At 41.6% G+C, this 24,957-nt stretch overlaps 1 protein-coding gene across 9 annotated transcripts in view; it reads right to left on the minus strand.

Moving 5' to 3' along the window:
* Hycc1 (hyccin PI4KA lipid kinase complex subunit 1) overlaps positions 1–20,726 on the minus strand; it is an 88,293-nt gene extending 67,567 nt beyond the window's left edge. For 3 of the 9 annotated variants that reach the window (XM_042273306.2, XM_076566738.1, XM_042273304.2), the window contains exon 1: positions 20,586–20,710. The gene's annotated coding sequence lies outside the window, so the exon portion shown is untranslated. Of the gene's footprint in view, positions 1–2,809; positions 2,864–19,822; positions 19,876–20,585 lie in introns of those variants that run through there. The other 6 variants (XM_076566739.1, XM_076566741.1, XM_076566743.1 and 3 more) reach the window with 6 other exon arrangements.
* Between the last annotated feature and the right edge of the window lie 4,231 nt (positions 20,727–24,957).

Below are 24,957 nucleotides of genomic sequence, written 5' to 3' on the forward strand. Positions count from 1 at the left end.
ATCTGAAGCATGGTGTACATAATACACATATACATCTTCTTTTGAGACAGGGTCTGGCCCAGACTGGCCTCAAACTCATAATCCTGCTGCCTCTACCTCCTGAATGCAGTATATACAATTTTTGTCAATTACAGCTTAGTAAAACTTTGAAGAAAACAAATCAATACATGGTTTAAAAAAAAATTCTTTGAAGGCCATTTTTTTAAACTTTTTGAAAAATTTTGAGATTATAATTACAACATTGCTTCTTTTACTTTCTTCCCTCCAGGCCTCCCATATACCCCTCAGTCTGTTTGTCATTAGCATATAAGAAGGCTAGTGACTTTTGTGTGTTAATTTGTATTCTGCTACTTTGCTGAAAGTGCTTATCAGTTGTAGAATTTTCCTGGTGGATTTTTAAAAGGTATTTTATGTATAAAATCATATCTGCAAATAAAGATACTTTGACTTCTTCCTCTCCTATTTGTATCAAAGTGATCTTTTTAACTATTTCATCATAATGGTGGCACACACCTTTAACCCCAGCACTCAGGAGGCAGAGGCAGACGATCTCTGAGTTCAAGGCCAGCCTGGTTTACAGATCGAGTTCCAGGATAGTCAGGGCTAGAGAAACCCTGTCTCAAAAAATAAAACAATAAAAAAATTTCATTATAACAAGAAGGGTATATTAATACTAAAATGGACCTGAATAATTAATGCATCTTATAGGAAAGATACTAATGTAATTCTATAAAGAACAGGATGCATAGTTTACAGAAACAGAAGATGAAAAGGCACCAGAGTTGGCTGGCTGGCGGAAGCTTTTCTTTATCCTTACCCCACATTCATAACATCATGTCATTGGTTTTTTTTGTTTTTTTTTTTAAAACAATTCTTTCCATTAGGCCCAGGCTCCAAGATGAGGCACAGCTACAATTAAAGGCACCACTAAAGACTGGGTAGGGCACAATGGAGAGTGAGCACAGACTAGAACGACGACTTAGAGCCTTTCTGTCTACCAGCGAGCAGCAAGAGACTGCAGAGTTGCTACTCCACCCCTGCACTGCCTACTGAATATGGAACCCATTAACACCACAGCAAAAGCCTTGCTTATGTAACCGTCGGCGCTCCACAAAGCTGGAGACATCAAGTATTCAAAATATACTCTTACATTTTTAAAATGCTTTATTCTTTCCCAAGGTGAAAGAAGAAAATTAAAATACCAGTTTCCACTGAGTAACTAACTTTCTATTTTTCTCAAATATGTTCTGGAGCATAGTAGTTAAAATTATATTAGACAGTTCAGTAGGATTCTAAGTAGCATTTAACAAGTATAGTCTATGAAATGAATTGCTGTATTTCGCACACAATAAAACACTCCCAAATCTATCACTGTATTCAATTCCCACACTATATTCTTGTCTTGGCCCTAATAATGACAAAATTCATCACTAAAAAGTGTTGTCATCAGGAACATAGAGCATTATAGCTGTTTTTGTTAATCCCAAAGGTCCAAGGAGAAAGACCACTGGCCCAAATCATCATGCCCAAATTAATTAAAACAAGCAATTAGTTAAAGCTTTTTTTAATTTGTGTACACAGGCTGCCTCCCCTTAAGGCAGGGTTCAAGAGGTCAGCACTGGACATGGGCAAGATAATGTTTTTTATAGTTCAGGAATAGGGGATTCCCAAATGGGGGATTTAGCAGGGTTACATGAGCAGCCTAACAAGGTAGTCATAACAACTTTTGGAAACAAAGACATGGTTGCCATTTCCTAGTATAGGCAGTGTGTAGTTAAGTACAGAACCATGTGTAGTTAAGGTTACAGGTGGGGCATGGCTTAATCCTTGAGAAACAGAGGTTTTAATAATAAACAGAATGAAACTAGTTTATTTTTACTGTAAGATGGCTTTAAGCCTAAGATGGAGGCAGGTTAGTTCATCAGTTTTATCATTAGTCAACTGAAGAATACAAAAAACTGGAACCATAAAGCTAATATTTTCTCATTCCTAGTATAATTTTTTATCATCTCCTTTATCATGAGGTATTCATTATAAAGTACAACAAAACGTTTATATATATTTTCTTATTATTTTGAAAATTGTGTTCCTATTCATGGATAGTGATATATCATGATTTTTTTTGGCATTTACTTATTTATTTGGGGGATACATATGAAGGTCAGTGGACAACCTGCAGGAGTCAGTTCTCTCCATCACCCTTGTGGCTTCCAGGAATTCAACTCAAGTAGGCAGGCTTGGAAGCAAGCCCCTTTCCTCACTGAGCCATCTTACCAGTCCCACCTCAGGGAAGTTTAGACTTCTCCCCTATGTGAGGAGCCCACTGTGACAGCTAATTAAGTGCTGTCAGAATGTTCTCACAGTTACAAGGTGAAACCCAGGAAACACTGTAGAGGTAACTGTTCAAATTATGTCACAGAATAAAATCCATTCCATCTCTGGATTTGACTGTTAAGAGTCTGATTAAGAACTGAAACGTTATATGAAGAAGCAGAGGATGGGGTGCTGCTGGCTGCCCCATGAAACTACTGCTCAACAGCTAAAGGAAAAAAGGGGATAAGTGTGGGAATCTTTTTAATGCCCACGGTGTAAGCCTATTTTCCCTATAAATCACAAATCACCTATCTGGTTACTGAAAATTGAGCTTTTTTTTTTTTTAACTCAAGGAAATGTTTTTTTGAACAAACTATCATTTGCCTAGTCCAGAGACAAATAAGAACATGCTGGAATGTCAGCGTGCTGTGGCAACCAGCCCTGAGGGTGGCTGTTGGGAAAGCCAGGACAAGAGAAGGAGAGATGGCAACCACACCTCTCATTTCCATCACCTGTTCTTTTCAAATCCTCCAGAACTTCAGAAAAATGCCTTGTCCTGGAAGAGGACACATGACACAAAAGAGAAGATAGAAAGGAGTGTTTTTCAACAACCATGGTGATATCTGAACGACCCCTATGGCTGCTTTGACCAAACCCACACAGCAAACACAACCCCAGGAGCCCGAAGGCCAGGCTTGAAGACCTCTGCCGCTTCACTCCTTCCCCTCGAGGTCCTCCTCCTCCCAGAACTCAGCTGGCACAGCTAATAAAGGCTGTGTGGGAAAGCCCTGGGGCCTCTGAAGAGCTACCTGCCATGAGACTCAGCCAATGTTGTATGTCCTCGTCAAGTGAAGCCTACAAGAAGGAGTTCTCCTGGGCTCAGCCACTTAATTTGATAATGGTTGACAGGAAGCAAAGATACACAAAACATTAACCCCTCTCTCTGTCTCTGTCGCTCTCTCTCTTCCCACTACCCCACCTCCCCAATCCTCACCCCTCTCTTCTCTCTTCTTCCCCCTCTGTGTCTTGCTATGCAGCTCAGGCTGGCCTCAAATTGGCAATTTCTGTCCCTGCCTCCCAAATGCTGAGATCACAGGTGTATGCCACCATGCTCAGCCAAAACACTATCTTCAACATTTAGAACATACCATCTCTGTACAAAGTATCATAACAGATTTTTAAAAGGTCAATACAATAAGGAATTCAGGGTTGATAGAATAATAAACAATCATTATTACTTGGAACGTCAGTATAAAATGGGCATTGAGGGGCTAGAGATGGCTCAGCCTTCCAGCAGAGCCAAGTTCAGTTCCCAGCACCCATGTGAGACAGCTCATAATTGCCTCTAACTCCAGCTCCCAGGCAGCAGCAAATACCTCTTCGGTCCTCTACAGTCCACCCATGCGTGTGCACACACACACACACACTCACACACACACACACACACATGAGTGAGAGAAATAGTAATAAAAATAAATATTTTAAATCATCACTTAGAGAAAAAGTTTGCAAAGTTCTTTAATAATACAGTGATAGATTTGTCATCTGCCTAGGACTAAGTATAACTCATAAAAATAGGAAATAAAGTAGAAGGTTCTTAGTATCTTCATATTCTTATGTAAATCATTTAAATGAGTTGCATAAAATATGCAATGCAAAAATTCATTACTTTGTTAGACATTCTCAGATAATTTTAACACCTTAACATTTCAGAAAAAGATACATGTGAAGGACCATAACCCATACACTCAACCCATAATGTCTTAAAAGATGAATACATAGTTTTGAAATGTTAATATTTACCCAAGGGATAATTTCTTTTATTTTGATGACAAAACCCAGAGCACAATTTTACATATAATACCTTTAAATTAAAACTCTAAATTTCCAAAAAGTGGAAAGAAGAGAGAATTGCAACAAAATTGGAAACTATATAATAAAACTATCAAAAAAATATAGTTTCCCACCACCAGGAAACCACAGATGCTTAGGTTTTTGTTGTTGAGACGGGGTTCCATGCAGCCCAAGTGGTCCTCAAACTCCTCTGTAGCTGAGAATGAAGCTCCCATCTCTACCTCCCAAGTGAGAAAGGTACAGATGTGTATCACCATGCCACATTTCGTGTAGTGCTGGGGTCAGACCCAGAACATGATGCGAAGGTACTTCGGTATCAGAGCTATGCCCTAGCCCTAGAATGCTTCTTAAAACAAATGCTAACCCCATGAGGCATGTGTTATTCTCATATCAATAAGAAGTGTCATTTCAACAGCTGTGTGGCTCTGACTAAAAAAAACTGGTCAAGAAATTGAAGGTAGTTCCAGAAAGGCTGCGTGAATGCTCACTCACGGAGACTATCTGCAAAGGATCTTGAAAACATACAAAGAACACAACTGTAGTATAACCCTCTTGAGAAAACTAAACATATGGAGAGATGGCTCAGCAGTTAAGAGCACTGGCTGCTCTTCCAGAAGTCCTGAGTTCAATTCCCAGCAACCACATGGTGGCTCACAACCATCTGTAATGAGATCTGGTGCCCTCTTCTGGCCTGCAGTCATACATGCAGGCAGAACACTGTATACATAATAAATAAATCTTGAAAAAAAAAAAAAAAAAAAGGCACCAGAGAGAGAAAACTAAACATAAAAGTTAGAGACCAGAACATAGATTTCTGTTTCCTAAAGGCCATCCACCATCAACTGTCACTTCATGTGCTGTGTTATTTGTTCACTGGCTTCCTAACTAAGGTGGTGTAGCCCATAATGGTTATTCTATTATCACATCTCTGCTCCAGACCCACAGGCATTTCCATGTCAAATCCATGTGTCTCAATTTCCTAATTCTATACTCATTGATCTCTGGTTGGGTCCTAATTTCCTTATACATTGGAAATCTAAAAGGACACAACACTTTTATCAAGGAAACCTAAAACTTTATAACTTTCCTTAGCAACAAAGTTCCTCAGAAAGAGTTCATATTAGGTGTGGTGGTTTGAATAAGAACAGTCCCCACAGACTCTTGTGTTTGATGGCTTGGCCCACAGAGAGTGGTACTATTAGGAGGTGTGATCTTGTTGGAGTAGGTGTGGCCTTCCTGGAGGAAGTGTGTCACTGTGGAGGCAGGCTACACCTCAAGCTACACCCAGTGTGGTACACAGTCTTTTGCTGCCTATGAATCAAGATGTAGAACTCTCAGCTCCTTCTCCAGCACCATGTCTGCCTAAACACTGCCATGTCCCACCATGATGACAATGGACTAAACCTCTGAAACGGTAAGCCAGCCCCAGCTAAGTATTTTTTTTTTTTTTTAAATAAGAACTGCCTTGGTCATGGTGTCTCTTTACAGCAATAGAGACCCTAACTAAGACATCAAGCTTGGAATCATTAAAACCTGGAGGTCTTTAGAAAGCAAAACACAAGAGCTGCCAAACAGATCACTCTTACCTTGTACTTACTTAGTCATATTTTTAACATTTGAGTTACAATGTGGCCTTGCTTCATTGGCTCACACGTAACAGGTACATAAATACTTGTTTCATGAATGAATACATGAACAAACATAAATTTTTGCTAGTTTGGACCATGGATTCTGTTGTCTGAGTTGATTCCCAGAATCAACTTGTGGTCTTCCTGCCTCTACCTCCCAAGTGGTGGAATTACAGGCTTATGCAACCACACCTGGTTTATGCTGTGCTAGAGATCAAGTTCAGGTTTCATGCATGCTAGGCAAGCACTCTTCCAACTCAACTATATTCTCAGTCCCATTCTCACTTTTTAATAGTCCATTTACATCATTAACTAACCATCTCAAGGTAGGTGACATCATAGCATGCAATAAGAGTCATACTAAAATGACAGGGAACATGGCAACAAGTAGGAAGTCATGACACTGGAGCAATAGCTGGGCACTCCCGTCTTTTTGTTGTTGTTGTTTTTCGAGACAGGGTTTCTCTGTGTAGCTTTGGAGCCTGTCCTGGAACTCACTCTGTAGCCCAGGCTGGCCTTGAACTCACAGAGATCCGCCTGTGTGCCTCCCGAGTGCTGGGATTAAAGGCGTGCACCACTCACATCTTGATCCACAAACAGGAAGCACAGAATGGACACATTGGGAACAGCCTCAGTCTTTTGAAACTCAAAAGCCAGACCCCAGTGACACAACTCCTCCAACCAGGCCACACCTCCTAATTGTTCCCAAACAGTTCCATCAACTAGGGACCAAACATTCAAACATCTGGGCCTGTGGGGGCCATTCTCATTCAAACCACCATAGAAGGTAAGAAGAATGTACCCTTTCTGCCTACTGTAAACAAAGACATGCATTGTGAAATGTTCATGTTTAACTTTCTCATCAATAAACCAACATATAAATGATTCCTAATATGATTATTTGTGACTTCTTGGTCTCATTCTGCCCTTATGTTTATATCCCAGCATGCCAAAGAGTATATATTAATCAACATTTACTTATGGAAAACATTATTTTATAAGAATAGCTAATGCCATTAAGTGGATTCATACATATTTTATGTTATTGGCTCTAAGCAGAGAAAACGACTTTGAACTTAAAAGGACTTTTCAGTTTCTTTTAAACTATCCAACAGCTTGCTTTAAGTACTGCTTGAGGTAAAAAACAAAACAAAACAAAAAGCAAAAACAACAACAACAACAAAAAAAACAACCTGTTACACAAAGTGATAAGGTGGCATTGCAAAACTCGAACTTTTTTTTAATTATTATTATTTTTATTTTTTATTTTGGTTTTTCAAGGCAGGGTTTCTGTGTGTAGCCCTGGCTGTCCTGTAACTCTGTGGACCAGGTTGGCCTGGAACTCAGAGATCCGCCTGCCTCTGCCTCCCAAGTGCTGGGATTAAAGGCGTGTGCCACTAAGCCAGGCTCACAAAACAACTTTTTATGTAGTCCTTAAAAGAAAAAAAGTCTCCCCGGTGGCTGGGGATTTAGCTCAGCAGTACAGCACTTATCTAAACCCACAAGGCCCTGAGTCTGGGCTGGAATGTTGGGGTGGAAAATCAAGCTCTCCAGTCAGGAACTTCCTTCCTTTTTCTTTTCTTTGTTTTTTGCTCTTGCCAGCAGACTTCTTATCTGCGTGATTAAGTAGCTGCTGTCCCATTTGCTAATCAAATAAACTATAAAATACTTGGAGAAAAATGTTTTACTTTCCTTTTAAAATGTTTATTTCTGTATATGTTGGGGTGGGGGTGCTCTCAGAGCCAGAAGAGGACATCAGATCACCTTGAGTGATGGAGTTATAGGTGGCTGTGAGAAACCCAATGTGGGTGCTGGCTACCAAACTAAGGTCCTCTGGAAGAGCAGCAAGCATTCTCAATTTCTGAATATCTCTCCAACACTTGCTTATAATTTTTGAAGGACCTATAGCAGTCATCTAAAAGCACAAACCTCCAGGAAAAAAAAATTGAGAATTCTACAGTCAGCGTGCATTATTTGTCATTTTACTTTATTATTTATTTACTTTCAGCTTTTTGAGATTGGGTCTCATATAGCCCAGGCTGTCCTGGAGCTCATGGTAATTATGTTGCCTCAGTTTTCCAAATGCTGGTATTGCAGGATTACACACTGGGTTCATAATTTTAGTTTATTTTTTAAGTAATATTTTATGTCTGGTTGTTGCTTGCTTGCTTGCTTGAGACAGGGTCTCACTATGTAGCCCTGCATGACCTGGAACTTGCTATGGTAGGCCAGGCTGGCATCAAACTCACAGAAATATACCGGCCTCTACATCGTGATTATAAGGATTAAGAACATGTACCACTACATCCAGCTAATGTAATATTTTTTCAAATACAACCATCACATAATCTAACCATCTTAGGCTTGAGATGCAGCTCAGTTAGGAGACTGCTTGTTTAACATGCACAAGGTCCAGAGTTCTGTCTCCAGCACCACAATAAAATAACAATTTAAATAAAATAATAAGATTATGTGATAGTTTTTAGAGCTTAAAATTGTGTGAGTAATTATAGGCAAAATTAAGCTCAGCTATTATTAGCATAGATGCATACAGTATCTAATAACGATTTGTTGAATAAAGAAGTAAATTTCACCCATCACAGTGCTTGTCAAATTCGCCATCTGCTCTCCATCTCCACAGCAACTCCGAGAGCCTGGCTTCATTGTCTGCACACTTGCTCAAGCAGCCTTCCTGCTCCTGGACTCCTCCCTTCTACAACGCACCGGGCACATCACTGCCACACTGACCTTCCTGAAACATCATGCTTTCTCTGGGTATATGCAGCCATCGTATCTCAGGGCTCCTACAGCAAACTCACCCTACAAAACGGGCAGAGTTCACTTATCTCAACCCCCTCATCCTGTCTGAAACACGCCAAGCCACTCCAGCCTGTGTGACTACTTCTCTCCGCTCTGTCCTCCTTGTGCTTGTCAGCCTTCCACAGTCTGCCCAGAAAGAACCCTGGGTTCATGCTGATGAGGTGTGGGTCCGCCAAGGGAAAAGGTTCAGGGAGAACCATGCACTGTATCTGTGAGCCACCAAAGCCTCGCCCAGTGACACAGAGACTGATTAATATATGTAACCACTTAGAAAATCTCTTATTAGAAATAAAAATTATGTATTTCACTTAATATAAGAACACCATAAAATGAAATTTTCAAATATACTATTAGGTAGAAATCTGCAAGAACAATTATTGGATGAACTAAGTTTTTTTTTTCCAAAATATTTGTATCATCTTTCACAAAATATAACTGTAGTACATGTTAGGTGATTCAAGCACTGTCTTGGCCAATCAAACTTCATTTAGCTCTGATGACTAAGACACAAAAGTCTTAAAGTCTTCTGACAGCTTTTAAGAGGTTGCTGTAAAAATTTGAACTACAAATGATCTGAAGAGTATTCATTGACACGATTGTTATGTAAATGCATAGCAAGCAGCATAGTGATTAAGAATGCTTTTCATATAGTCACTAGACCAGAGCCTCGGGTTGACAGTTTAGTTACTCATCGCTGTCAAGCTCATACACTCAACGCAGACTATCTAGGCTTGCAGCTTCAGAGTGGGAACAAAGGAGGCTGTGATTCCGCAAGAACAGACAAACGAGGAGCTCATGCTAAGGGTTAATGCAGTCAACATTTTTGTGTTTGAAAAATCAATATTACTATGTATTCAAATTGTAACATTAATATTTCAACAAGCCCTTGATTGCTTACTGAGTAGAATGCAAGGTTTTCCTGTTACTTTGCATTATTGGCAAAAAGACAGTAAGGCCTGCCTTCTGTCCTTAAGAAGCATAAAATGCAGGTGGCCAAGAAAGAGAGGGTGTAAGTGAGGAGAAAAATCAACCAATGAAGTACCAGTCATTTTGTGGCGGGCTAATTACAAGTGCTAAATTATGATCAAATTATGATCTTAGTAAAGTCAGTAGTTTAAAACAAGGTTTCTGCTGATTATACCACCCAACATAGTAACACAATGCCTACCAAGAAAGGGAAATTTAAACACACACACACACACACACACACACACACACACACACACACACAAAATACTGTGAACACTTTAGTTGAGCATCTACCCTCTTCACTATTACTTTTTTTTTTTTTTTTTTTAGTTTTTCGAGACAGGGTTTCTCTGTGTAGCTTTGCGCCTTTCCTGGGACTCACTTGGTAGTCCAGGCTGGCCTTGAACTCACAGATATCCGCCTGGCTCTGCCTCCCGAGTGCTGGGATTAAAGGCATGTACCACCAACGCCCGGCATCTATTACTTTTTTTTAAATGGAGATTATTTTGAATTGCTATACTTGTCTTTACACAGAAACTAAAACTTTACTATTAAAAATGATTGTGCCTGACATGATGGTCACACCTATAATCCCATCTCTTGGCAAGAGGACCTTATCTAAAACACAAAACACATTGGCCTTCACCAGTGTTTTTTAAAAAAAGTTTACTGAAAACTCCAGAGTGGTTATACTTACTTTTAAATTAATTTTTATGATATTTAGAATTTTAACAATATTATTTTATGTGTCCATTTAAAAATAAAATGTTAAGCCTATTCCATGTCAATATAAAAGAAAACATTATTGAGATGTGTGGCACTGTTTCATATTTTTGCAGACTTCTTTAATGTCTTGGCTTAACAGAAGATAGTTGGATCCTCATAAACACTTCTGATTGCTGTGTAGCCCAGCTGGCCTCCAACTCTCTATGAAGTTCAAGCTGACCTCAGACTTACCCCAAACCCTTGCCTCACTCAGCCTTCTGAGTGCTGAGATTTACAGGCATAAGCAACCATGCCCAGCTTTATTTTATTTAATTATCCTTTAGTCAGAGTCTCTACATAGGTCAGGCTAAACTAAAATTCACATTCTCCTGCTCCAGCTTCCTAAGTGCTGGCATTACAGGCATACTAAACATGATTATTTTGTTCCCACTGAGGGGAGGGAGGAAGAAGAAAGAGAGGGTGGAGAGATCTGTTAATGGCAGCCAAGTTGAAAATATGAGGGCCACAGAAAGGACATGGTGGAGTACTGGAGGGAAGGTCTTCAGCTAAGACTTAGATCTAGCTGGGCAGTGGTGACACAAGTCTTTAATCCCAGCACTCGGGAGAAAGAGGCAGGTGGATCTCTTAGTTCAAGGCCAGCCTGGTCTACAGAGAGAGTTCCAAGACAGCCAAGACTGTTACACAGAGAAACCCTGTCTCTAAAAACAAACAAACAAACAAACAAACAAACCACTCAGATCTGCCACATATCTGCATGATTTGGGGGGAAGTCTTGGTTTCAGTATTTTCTTCAACAAAAGAAAATAAAAGACCTCAAGAATCTGCATCATTAAGAGTTAGGGTATAGTTCATTGGTAGCACATGTGCTTGTATGAGCTTAGCAGGTATGCAGTTGTAGGTTCAAAATTTAGCATCAAAATATAAATAATAAAATACTTCACTAGTATTTACCAGGGTGCTCACATATCTGTAATAAGGATGCTCCAAAAATGCACAAATTATGACCCAAGTTTTACGCCAAAATCAAGTGAGACGTCTTACTTTATGACAAGTCAAAGTCATTGCTTTTTCTTTGCTGGATGACAAACACAAGTTTGCTGCTCCCCTCAGGGATGGTGGCTTTTAGTCCATTCCGTTGTTAATCACATTTACTTTCAGAATTCTAGTAAACTGCCTCCAAATGATGAAAGAACTCCTTTGTACACATTTAAAACTAGGTTTTCAGCAAAGAATCTCAAAACCACTGGAAAATCTGACTAAACACAGCACTATCTGAATATGACTTAGTTTCAAAACAAAAAGAAATTAGTGGCTAAACATTTCACACAGACTTACATAGCATATAGCTGAAGCATGTACTGAAAAATGCTGACAAGTCTGTGGCCACGCGGTATGGCTGGTGACCAGTCCAGCTGGTGAGCCAAAAGACACACTGTGCTACCTCTGCTGGCTGTAACAGGGCAGAATAAAGCAGATAAGACTGAGCTGCAGCTGTAATGCAATTAGCAGGAATTAACATCATACTAGAAAGCACTGCATTGGCTCTTCCATTTTCTACCTTGAAAACCCAACCAGGTGGCTCCTTTGCCTTTAAGAACATGAAAGCCCATAAACACTTTTGGCAAACTAAACAAACTCAGTTGAACCAAAAGTTTAGCTCCTTTCCACCGTAGTACTGTACTGGGGAGTTGGCCAGGAGACACATAGCTATTTCTTTCTCCATTAAGCTATCCCATTTCTCTCCCACATTTTGCCTAGAGGAAACATAAAATGTTTGGAGGTTTAGGCATCAGGCTTGGAAATCTGTTTCTTGGGAATAAGCAAATGAAGGGCTTTGAGATGCTGCTGCACACACGCATGTAACCCATCTCTGTTACTTCCTAGGGCTGTAGTAACAAAGTAGCAGAGACTGGGTAAATTAAACACAGAAATTTACATTCTCAAGGTTCTCCAGGCTAGAGTCTGAGAGCAAGGTGGACTCCTGGTAAGAGGCCCGAGAAAGGGGTCTGCCTTGGGCTTCTCTCTTCGGCATGTAGATGGCTGCCACCTTACATCCACATCCCTTTTTAACAGTCATATCCAAAATTCTAAGTTCTTTCAAGGACCCTGGTCATAGTGGATTAGCATCCACCTTAATAGCCTCATTTTCACTTCATTACCTCTGTAAAAATGCTATCACTAGCTTCACTGGAGGAGCCAGGAGTTGGGTCTTCCACATCTATTTTGGAGGGGAACACAATTCAGCCTATAATAGCACTGAAGCCACAGAGCCAGTAATCATCCTGGCTCTTCTTTTCTTGTACTCATGCCTAAATACCATCCGTTTATTCATATCTATTAAATGTCCACTATGTCCTACTGGCCACAAAAAAGAATATGACATAGTTGCTGACTTAAGGGATTCACAGTCGGTTATTGGAGACACACAGACCTAAAACAGCAGAAGTGAGTGTACCTTAGTTCATTTTTAAATAAATCAAGATGAATTAGGGTGTAAGCAATGCAATAAAACAATAAAAACAAACACTATTTATATAAGTTTAAGAATATAAATGAAGCTGGGCCGTGGTGGCAAACACCTTTAATCCCAGCACTCGGGAGGCAGAGGCAGATGGATCTCTGTGAGTTCGAGGCCAGCCTGGTCTACAGAGTGAGATCCACGACAGGCAAGACTACACAGAGAGACCCTGTCTCAAACCATCCCCGCCCCCAAGAAAGGATATAAATGAAAACACAAAGCAATATGTTTCAATCATTTTGGTATCACTCACTCCCCTCTTCTCTTTCCCAAACACAACAGCATACAAAAACACACTCTTCAAAGCAAAGTTGTGCTTTAATTTCTTAAAGCCTTTTGCATTTTAAGTGGCAGTTTTCACTGCTAGTGATAAAGCAAGATAGAAATGTCAAGAGAACCAAATCCAATTAACTTGTGAGTAGATGTTTTGGAGTGAGTCACTGCCCTTTACAAGCTGGAATGGGATTCAACCATTAGAGAAGACAGGCAGCAGAGCCCCAGATGTTTAATGGAAAATGGTGAGCAGTAAGCAGATACAATGAGAAAATGCAAGGAAACACTGCTGATAGCAGGAATGCCTGCTAACAAGACTGAATTTTAAAATGCAACAGACCTAGGCTGCCAGTGTAGCTTAGTGGTCCATCACCTGCCTAGCATGTGAGAGGCACTGACCCTTGATTTAGTCTCTACCGCAGCCTTAGGAGACAGGAGGCAATGGACCGTCCCAATCAGGAACTTGGTGGTGGATCTCATTAATACAGATGTTTGTTGTTCTTAAAGTTAGAGTAATCAAAGCACATAGTTTAGTATGACCACTGTTCTGTTGGGGGAACAGTCAAGTTGGTTAAATAGAGGCTGAAGTATAAAATCATACAAAAAGTAGTTTCCGGAAATATTAAGTCATATAATAATACAACAAAATGTACCCTAGATGTTGCTTTTTAGCTGATTAGGAAGCTAAAATTGGCACAGCAGAAGTTTTTATCTTGGTTCCACCTAAGGTACTTGAAAGTCCTATAGTGATTGGTAACCTCTAAAGTATTTTAAGCATTTCTTTTTCAACTGTGTTGTTTTTGAAGAAAGTGGCTTTTATTTTGTTTTGTTTTAATTTAAAAGAAATAGCCTGTTTGGACTTTTACCAATAATTAATTCATGATTGATGGAATTAAAATTCAATAAATCACATTAGATTGTAATCAGCTCTTGGAAACTTTATAACAAAGTGACAAGCTGCTCTGATGGCTGACTTATGGCCATCTCAGTTACATTTCCATGATAATGTTGGCCTTTCTAAGGAGTGACCTAATACTACAGAACATATTTGTAGCTCTCATAGTGAAAATAGCAAATTCTACTCTTATTTTTCTTAGTCCTTGTTGGCTGGTCCTTTTTTTTTTTTTTTTTAAATCTTCTCAACTTAGCATTATTATGGGAACATACATATACAGGTACACCACACACACAGAGATACTTAAAATTAATAACAATACTAATAAACTGGCACACTGTAGATGCTCAACAAAAGATGAGTTTATGAGCTAACAAGAAATTTACCACTTGGACAACTGAGAATGCACTTCAGCATTTTACGGTTTCAGAAGACCAGCTCTTCCGATTCCAACGCCTTCAGGCTACGTCCATCCTCATTCACTCTGTCCTGACTTTCTGATGTAGCAGCCCCATCTACTGCCACTGCCTCCAGCTGCCTGTCATCGGCTGCTCCCTTAACCAACCATGCACTGTCAACTTTGGTTCTCATCATAAACTCTCCACAGCCTTACAGACGGCAAATCAGCCAGCTCTGCCTCCTGGCTCATCCTTGAACTCTGCATCAGGAGTCTTTCTTCCACGCTGAGCGTCTATGACTTGACCTCACAGACGACAACACTCCAGTTTCCTCGTCCATGTGACTCTTCTGTTTCCCAGACACGTCTACCAGTCTGTGACTCGTGTGTTTTCGGTGCTGCTTCTCGCTCCACTCATCTCTACACCATCGTCACCTTCCCCCCATTCCCTTAGCAAGACCAACTTCACGCTTCATACTTTCCCCAAATGGTCCCCCTCTTCTAATAACTGTGTCCTGCTCTGAGGACCATGCTGTCATTCTACCTGCCGCTCTATCTGTAACATCCATCAACTAACAAGTCACTGTGAACTTTGAAATTTAGGTCAAAAGAATAAATAATACATCTAGCAAGTTCCAAGATGTCAGAGTGGCAACTTTCTATAACCGATGGGGATAGACAGTCTACGGATACTGATTAGAATCAACATTCTAAACTCTTCATTTATATTTCAAAGAGGGGAGTTCAAAAAGCTCATAATTGTTTGCCCAATTTAAGCACTTTTAAAGCTTACATTCTTCTCTTAAACTTCCCAGCCTATACACTACATCACTCTATTCTTTTTGTTTCAAGACAGCGTCTCAGTTTGTTGCCCAGGCCGGTCTCATAGGCTCAGGTACAAGCTGCCACCTCAGTCTCCAGAGTAGCTGGGACTGACTACAGACATTTGCCACAGTGCCTGGCCCTTACATAGACATAAACAAAAATAAATATAAATCTTCCAGGAGCTGAAAACCAACATGATCTCATAGTATAAATTTAAGAACTCATACACATTGTGTTTATTAAGTCAAATACAAATGACTGAATGAATTCTTAAGCATTAGAATGAGAAACAACTAATGTCCATCAAGTAATCAAAAGACTCATTGTTCAAGAAAATGCCAAAAAAAAACCTTACCATTTACTACTGAATGCACAAAGCTCAAAGAGAACAGACATTTGGACTATAATGGAAAAGTACTAGGTTTTCCAAACTCATAGATCTCTTGTATACAGTACTTTTACTGTAACATTCTTTACAACATACACACAGAACTTGGGAGTACAATCAGTCTTGGAGACCCAACAAGCCTGGGTCTTAAATTTTAATTTAAGTCTGCGCACAAGTTTTAAACTGTTAAGTATATTGTGTACGTTTTACAAAAATCAATATTAAGTTCCCCATCTCACCCTACTCCAGAGTCATCTACTAAGATCACCATATTAGGCTCTGCTTATTAAAGTAGCAGAAGATATAATATCAACACAGAAGAGACCAGTAATAATTATGACAGGGGTATCAAAATATAACTATACAAAGAGGAAAAACAGTAAGATTTCAAATAAGTGATTACATTTATTTTTCAGAAATAAGAAAAGCACAAAGTGTCAAATCAGGAAAATGTGAGGGAGCAGATGTAAACACAGGGACTTGGGGAGATGCTCAGTTGGTCAAGTGCTCTACACAAGCCTGAGGCCTGAGTTTGTCCCCAGCACATCCACGTAAAGGTTGGCATGCCTGATACCTCAGTGCAGAGAAGTGGAGACAGGAGGCTCTCTAGAGCTCTGCTGGACAGTTAGCTAGCCTAATTGTCTGGCTGCAGGCTCAGCAAGAGACCCTGACTCAACAAAGAAAGCAGAGAATGACTGAAGAAGCCAACTTATGTTGACATCTAGCCTACAGGAACATAACATACACAACCTGCATGCACAGACAGCTGGAACGGTGATTCTTCTGTGACAAGGTTTGGGTTCCAACTCACTATACTTAACAACTGAGTCTCAGTTTTTAAACTGTAAAATAGGAATAATAATCCTTATTTCATAAAGTTGTGCAATTAAATTATTTAAATTACAGAAAGGTTTTAAGCCCAATTTGAGACCTCAACAAACTGCAAGGAAGACATACATATTTTTACAGCTTAAACTATTTCAAACCCGCCAAGGGAGAGATTGCTAGAGCAGAGAGGAAGAGAAAGCCCCTTCACATTCTCTGCCCAGATTCTTTGTATTCAGAAAACAAGGTACTACAGAGTTCATGATAGGGAAAAGGTACACTCTGAGGTAATTCTCATGCACTTCAAAAACAAGCTACTATCAAGATGCCTTTATCCCCAGAAGAGCACTCTTTGATGAAATCTGCTAAGAATTCTAATACAACTCTCCAACCAACAGGTTAAAACAACACACTGTCGTCTCAACACACATTCTGAGGGCATGTGATCAGACTTAATACCTCAACTCAAAAAAAGAAAAAGGGCAAAAGATTTTTTTTAACAGATCATAAATGAAAAATTTGAATATTTGACTATGAAACTCTAAAGGCATTCTTGTGCATTTAGGGGTGACTTCTTGGGACTGGCTAGCCTACCACAGGGCTCATCCCTGGGGAAACTGATTCTCCCTCTCTCAAGCACCCATTAATTGCCTGTAGCTATTCTTTCAGAGAAGTCTCATGAGAATTCCCCCATCCACATTGACATGTCAATTAGTGGTCATTTTTTTGGTTTGGTTTAGGAAACCATATTGTTGCAATTTCCTGGTATATACATGAGATTTCCCTGTCATATGCAGAAGACATTGTCTCATAGCAGACATCCCAGCTCTGTCCTCTGGATCTTAATCTTTCCACCCCCTCTTCCATGATATTCTCTGAGCCATAGGTGTAGAGGTTGTGTTTTAGATGTATTAATTGGGGCTCGGCATCCCATAGTCAGTTTAAAAAGGATTTTCAACTGCTAAATGCTCTCTTTCCTCTGTTCAGATAGGCAGCCTAACTCTGGAGGACCAAAAAGATTGTCTGACAGCACTTGGCTTTCAAATAGTAAGCAACAGACCAACTGTTAATTCCCCACCCCACCCCACCCCACGCCCCCAAAACTGACAAAGCATTCCATAGAGATGCTAAGGGTCTCAGGCTCCATGGAAGGTGTTCTTCTGAAGGACATCTGCTCTCACAATATTAGGATACTCTCTGACCTTTTCTGAGGACCTTTAAAAGGCACTTGAGGAAACCAATCTTAGTACTACTGACATCAACAATTATAACAAAGAAATATGCTGTCTTTATTTTCTTGTTCCTTATTAAAGATGTTGTTTCCAGAAATGTCCTTCCTTCTTACTGTCAACCTTCTCTTCAGCTCCTCAAGGACTAAGTTTGAATTATTATCTCATTCCCACCCCCCAAATCTCTTATCCTGAGTCTACCCTTTCTTCTTTATACATGCATGCAAACAAATACTAAATTCTTTCAACCTATGCTCTACTGTAGTGGGCTTTTTATAAAGGATTTATTATATATATATATATATAATATATATATGTTTTGCCTACATATATGTTTTGTCTACATATATATTTTGCCTACATATATGTTTTGTCTACATATATATTTTGCTTACATATATATGTTTTGTATACATATATATTTTGCCTACATATATGTGTGTGTGTGTGTGTGTGAACTGATGAGTGCCTGGTGCCTTTGAAGGTCAGAAGAGGGCATCAGATTTCCTGGAATTGGAGTGATGGATGACTGTGAACAACCACGTGGGTGCTAGGAACCAAACCAGGGCCCTCTGCAAAAGCAACAAGTATTCTTAATTGCTGAGCCATTTCTCCAGCCCCTAAAATGGTATTTCAACTATGTTCACACAGTGAAATCATCTAGGAAACCAATAATATTTTTAAAGTTTTAAGCTTTTACAGGCAAGCACCCTATACCAACAGAAAGTAGGGGAGTATTTTCTGGGGATCAGAAGGAAAGATTACAAAGGACACGAACAAACTTTAGGAGGTAATGTACTGGTTCATTACTTTAATTGTGATTTTACAAATATAAACATATTAAGCACTAAATTGTGCAACTGAAATATTTATAGTTTATTACATGCCAATCATACTTTAGAAAGTTGTTGAAATAAACACTGGTGCATAGGTTTTATCCTGCCCTCATTGGGGAAAGGGTGGGGATTCCTTCTGAGAGAAAAAAATTTTAAGTTCTGCAAAAAATTATGTATGTGTGGCCAAGACAGAGAAGTGCTATTCCATAGCCAGCATTTTCTCCTTTCTTTACTTCAGTTTTCTTGAAAAGCCTCACTCACACATCTCTACTTTATTGCCACCAGTGATCTGATGAATAGTTTGTGAGCTACGCTCCCAAAAGTCACCTATGAAGATTTCCTGGGCTTGATTACAAAATAAATAATAGGCAAAAGGATGCTGAATAAGAGTGAACTAGAAGATATATTCAAACTTACTGTCAAAATTGCACCATTCTTTAAAAAATGCAAAAAAAAAGGATTTATAAAAGGGATTTTATAAAATAGAAGAATCAAAAGCAAAAAACTAGAAAAAGGAAGAACAGAGTCTTCACTATGGCTCAAATGGTAAAGGCACTTGCTGATTACCAGATAGGACAGGCACCCATAAGGTGAAGTAGAGAACGAACTGATCTTGGTGCCACTGCAGGTGCATGCACATGTGTACGTGTACACACACACACACACACACACACACACACACACACACACACACACACTTTTAATTTTCCAAAAGGAAAGACATCAGGAACCCTAGCCCATTCCCCACCCGGTGTTCACATCCAGAGGATTAGTCCTGATTACTAACAGGATTTCTAATCTGTTTCTGGCAATAATATTAATAAATCAAATGACTTTAAAACGTATCAATTGTAGAATCTGTTTTCTAAATACATACAGGGCTTCCCCTTGCCACTAAAGTGATCAGATTATCTGAATATCTTGGATGCTTCTCCTGACAAAGCAGCCCTTTTTCTTTCTTGTCCTTCCCTCTGCTTCAAAACGTGGTTCAAACTAAGATTCATCCTGTAAACCTTAAAATGTTCACCCAAAGGGAAAAGGTTCTCACAAATGATAAGATAGGGCTACGCTGGTGCTGTTGGCAGCAGTCTTAGGAAAACACATCTCCCAGAACTATCACATTGCTTCAAGGTTACACCAATCTTTATGGCTTTATGTAGATAGAAGTTTAAAAACCGAAAACCTCGAACTGCAACGTGTTGCATGAACCACAGGGCTGGCACATCTCCAAAATCTACTGTGTTACCCAAAGGACACCCACTTTGCAAAGCCAGTGGAGCCCCGCAGCCTGTAGCAGTCTCTAAGTAGTAACAGCACTCCCCCTACCTGAGCAACACAGCCGCCGCCGCGTGCCATAGCGTTTTATCCTGGAACCGATTCTGTGCAGTGCAAAAAAACCACTAGGGTCAAATTTAAATCCTTCAGGAACTCTAAACGTACAAAGCACACCCATGCACGCTGCAGGGCAGACATCTAGTTCTGCCGAAGCGTGCAAACTTGGGGTGTTTTCGGGGGATGGGGTGGGGGGACGTTCAGCGGAAACCCCGACGATCCTCGAAAACGGTCAAGGCAGCCTGGGAGGAGGCAGAACTCCAGGGTCCCGGGCGGCGCGGGAAGAAGAGGAGCTCTCCAGGTGATGAATAGACCAAGCTGGCACTCTGAACCCCCCAGCCCCGCGGGACCCGAGACCCGGGGGAGCACGACTCTGAGGAGCACCGGGTCTGCGGAGCCCGCGTGGGCCGTGGGGCCGGACGCTGGGCGGTTGGGGACGAGTGGGCAGCGGCCGTAGGCTGCGGTGGACTCCGCGCTAGGCCGACCCTGGGGCGCCCCGAGCTCACCGCCCCAACCGGGCACCGAGCCTCATCGGCAGCGGGCAGCCGGAGCGACCAACTTCGGCTTCCCGGGCCACCCCGACCGCCCAGCCTCGCGCGGGAGCCGTTACCCGCCACGGGCCGCCGCCCCAGGACGAAGTCCTTGCCCGCCGCCCGCCCGCCCGCAGCAGCCTCAGCCCCGCTCCTCCCAGACCAAAGAAAGTTCTCGGTCTCCCGGCGCCCCCGGGGGGCCGGCGTGCGGCTCGCGGCGGACTCACCAGAGCAGCTCCGGGACCCACCGCGGCCTCGCCTCGCGACCACCACGGCGACCACGGCCACCGGGCGACTGCGCTCCGCCAGCAGCCGCGCCACCTGCCCCTCTCCTCCTAGCAGCACCGGTCCGGGCGAGCCATCTTCCCTCCTCTCTCTGACTGACAATCCAGCCCCGACAGCCGCCACTGCCGCCAGCCTCTCTGACAGGCACCACCCGGGACCCGTCCCCAGGCAGCCAACCACCACCGCCCCACGTTGGGGCAGCCTATCACTGCCCCCCGGGGTGGGACCAGAACAACTTCTCCACCAATGAGAATCTGAGGTTGTTGGAACTGGGGGAGGAGGGGGGAACTCGAGTGGGCGTGGTCGGGGCGATGGGCGTGGTCGGGGAAACGCCCAGGGGAGATGAGTGACTGACTATAGGGTTTGCGGTGGCCCCCTAAGCAATGATCATCAGTGAAGGTCTCAGACTCTCTGGGCCCTTTAGAGCTTAGGGGCTTCTCAGAAGAAATTCAGCCTTACCAGACACTGTAAAACGTCATCAGAAGAGAAAAGCAAACTGATATTTAATTACTCAAGTAAATCATTTCACAAGAGTAAACCAAAATTTGATCAGATCCTCTGAGGGGGGGAAATGTACGTTTTCAGAAATAGCAATGAAAATTCTTCCTTTTTCTTATGTTCTTTGCTTTTGGCCTTAGTCTTGAAATTTCCGAATATGGGGTTTAAGAGATGAGTTAAGAGTTCAAAGTACTTACTGCTGTTGCATTCATGTGGAAGGGGGTAGTGGTGTTCACACCCTCTGTAGCTCCAGTTTCAGGGGGTCAGCCGCCTTTGTCTGGCCTCTACAGTCATCCGTGCACATGTGCTCATAACACACACACACACACACACACACACACGCACGCACGCACGCACGCACGCACGCACGCACGCACAAATTTAAAAGATTTAACAGGCAAAAGGGGAAGAGAGAAACGCCTCAGAGCTTAAGTGCCCTCGCTGCGTTTTCCAGATGAATGGGGTTCAGTTCCCAACACCCACATCAGGGTTCACAGCTGCCTGTAACTCCAGTTCCAGGAGATATGATGCGTCTGGCCTCAGAAGGCACCTGCACAGATATGGTACACATACACTCAGGGTTACACATATACACATTAAAAAAAAATAACTCTTTTTCTTAAGAAAAAGAAATTCATATATACTTCTCCACTTTTTCCATGAGCCACTTTTCACCTTCCCTACCTTTTCTTCTTAAGATAATATTATGTGTAAGGACTGGAATCTGATGCCCTGTTAGCCAGCTACTGCATATGTTCCATGTCATTTGTCCTTGGAAACTCCTCCTATTACAGTCCTCTCAGCTCTGATCTGGTTAAATTAGAAGAAGTAAAAAAAAAAAAAAAAAAAAAAAAAAAAAAAAAAAAAAAACAACCTCCAACCTGGAAGACAGAAAGCCATCCTAGCTTAATGCTAGATATGAAAAAATTTCTCCTAAAGCACTAAGCAACTTTGGACATGCTGCTGTCTTTAAAACATGCCAAAGAAATAACAATCAATCCATTTTAGGTTTCGTTAAGCACATTGCTAAAACAGGATCATCCCTCCAAAGGCATAGTTGGATATACAAGAAATAATAACAAAATATAGTGTTAAAGTCAACAGAACCATATTCAATGGGCAAAAAGAATATAATCCAAGAAAAATCAAAGAGCTCCACAAAGAAGACATTTGAGCTGTACTTGAGAAGACAGTAGGTCATAGATGACGGCACAAGTCTACACTCCCAGCTACTGGAGGAGGAGAGGCAGAAGGATCACAAAATTTGAGGCCAGCCTGGACAACTTAGTAAGACCCCAACAAGGTAAAAGTTTATAAGGGCAGAGGGCATGGTAGAACATGTAGAACCCACAGTAGAACACCTCCTAATACGTGCTAGCCCCAAGTTCAATTCAGGACCAAAGAGGGTTTTAAGCCAGGATCATCTCAGAAAGAGAGCAGCATGTCCAAAGTCACAGAGCTGTGGAAGGGCACAGAGTGGCCAAGGAACACAGAAAGATGAGTGGGCTGGAAGGACGAGAAGTCACCAACTAGCCTACAGCAGAAAGCCGAGATGCAACTATGAAAAACATATAGGCCTGGTATAAGATGTTTACACCAGCACCGTTCACAGTGACATCTGCAGTGTTGGAAGGAGTCTCTACTGTATTGTCCAAAATGGCAGCAACTCACTAACTAAATGTAACTATTGAGCACTTGAGATATGGCATATTTGGGGATCTTGGGTTTTTTTTTTTTAACTTATTGGTGTGTGTGTGTGTGTGTGTGTGTGTGTGTGTGTGTGTGTGTGTGTTGCATGTATATAGGTGTGCATGTGCTGTGGAGATCATTTTTTATAGAATTGCTTCTCTCCTTCCATCTTTATGTGAGTTCCAGACGTCAAACTTAAGTGGTCAGGCTTGTGTGGCAAGTGCCTTTAACCAGTAAGCCATCATGCCAGCCCAGGAACTCCAGTACTAATATAATTTTAATAACAACCCTATTGAACACCTCAGGTTTATAGTTTAGTCTATGGGCAATGAGAAACCCTCAGAAGTGTGGGGTGAGGGTATTAGCTTGGGGGTTTTTTTGTTTTATTTATTTATTTATTTATTTATTTATTTATTTATTTATTATATATTATTTTATTTTACAATACCATTCAGTTCTACATATCAGCCATGGGTTCCCCTATTCTCCCCCCTCCCACCCCCTCCCCTTACCCCCAGCCCACCCTTCATTCCCACCTCCTCCAGGACAAGTCCTCCCCCCAGGACTGTGATCAACTTGGTTAGCTTGGGGTTTTTATGAAATATGTAGCCTTTTGCTTGCCTCCTCCTACTGCTTCCAGGAATCTACTCCCATGTCCAGCTCAACAGAACTTTTAAATGATGTGGCCAATATAATGTTGCTTCATTTAGAGGGTAAGAATTCAAAAACAGAGCAAGTCTATTCCATTTGATGGTATGGTAGTTTGAATATAATTGGCCCTCATAATCTCATAGGGGGTGGTACTATTAGAAGGTGTGGCCTTGTTGGAGTAGGTGTGGTCTCGTTGGAGAAAGTGTGCCACTATGGAGGTGGGCTTTGAGGCCTTATATATGCTCAAGATACCACCCAGTGTCTCAGACCACCTCCTGTTGCCTACAAGATGTAAAACTCTCAGCTACTTCTCCAGCACCATGTCTGCCTGCATGCCACCATGTCCCACCACGATAATAATGGACTGAACCTCTGAACTGTAAGCAAACCACCCTGATTAAATGTTTTCCTTTATAAGAGTTGCCATGGTCATGGTGTCTCTTCACAGCAATAGAAACCCTAAGACAGCCAGGAATCTTAATGAATCAGCCCAGGTTCTGGCAGAGAACTGGTGTGCTCATTTCTGTCCTCTGGGATAGGATGTGGTGAATGGGAGTGTGTAGCCCCAAGGCACAGGGACAGGAAGTCTGAAAAGTTAAATTCTGCTTTCAAGCCCTGGGGAATAGGGGAGTGAAGGTCCAGAGAGAGGAGGAAATCCAAAGACTCAACTAGGTCATCAAATAGATAAACAAGATATGCATAAGAAGATACACTCACACAATCAGTTTTACTGGCCATTGGCCATGCTGGCCACTGATTTAAAGCCAGGGTGTCTACTGGCAGGAAGGACAGAACCAAGGCAAGATTCCAAAAGCTGAAGACCTGAGCCACACCAATGGACAGGGATAGAAGGTAGGAGGAAATACCAGCTTCCTAGATTGTACAGGCACTTGACTCGTGACATATACAATCAACTGTTAGAAACCCAAGCACAGATAGCTGGCTAACAATCATGAAAAGTTAGTGGTTAATCTTTTGATGCAAACATAAATGAGATGGCACAAGACAGTACACAATTAATGCATTGTTCCAGCAGAGGAGCAAGCCTTCCAGTCAAACACGATGAGGGAGGCTTCGTGGAGGAGGTATCATCTGAACTGTGTCTTGGAAAAAAAACGGGAGGAGTTTGAATCAGGAAAAAAGGTCTGCGGAGGAAAGTCTCAGCATGCCTGGGGAAATAACAGAAGTGGGCCAGCACAAGCAATGTTCGGGGGGCACTGGATGCAACGCGACTGGCCACAGCCTACCATCCTGGCCGTGAACAGAGTACCCTGAGTACAAACAAGCACAGTGTGCAGGAAGACTATATTCGTTCTCTGTTCTCTGTCTACTCCCGGGAATCACTTAGGATGCTTTCCAAAATTACTAATACTCCACCTACTCAATCAATCAGGAAACTGGGGAGAAGGGATGAGGTCAAGGGTATGACATAGGAACAGTTTTCCAATGCTAAATTTGGACTGTGTGGATGGATTG

This window comes from Peromyscus maniculatus, chromosome 3 (genome assembly GCF_049852395.1).
Source record: "Peromyscus maniculatus bairdii isolate BWxNUB_F1_BW_parent chromosome 3, HU_Pman_BW_mat_3.1, whole genome shotgun sequence".
In the NCBI taxonomy this organism is placed as follows: Eukaryota; Metazoa; Chordata; class Mammalia; order Rodentia; family Cricetidae; genus Peromyscus; species Peromyscus maniculatus.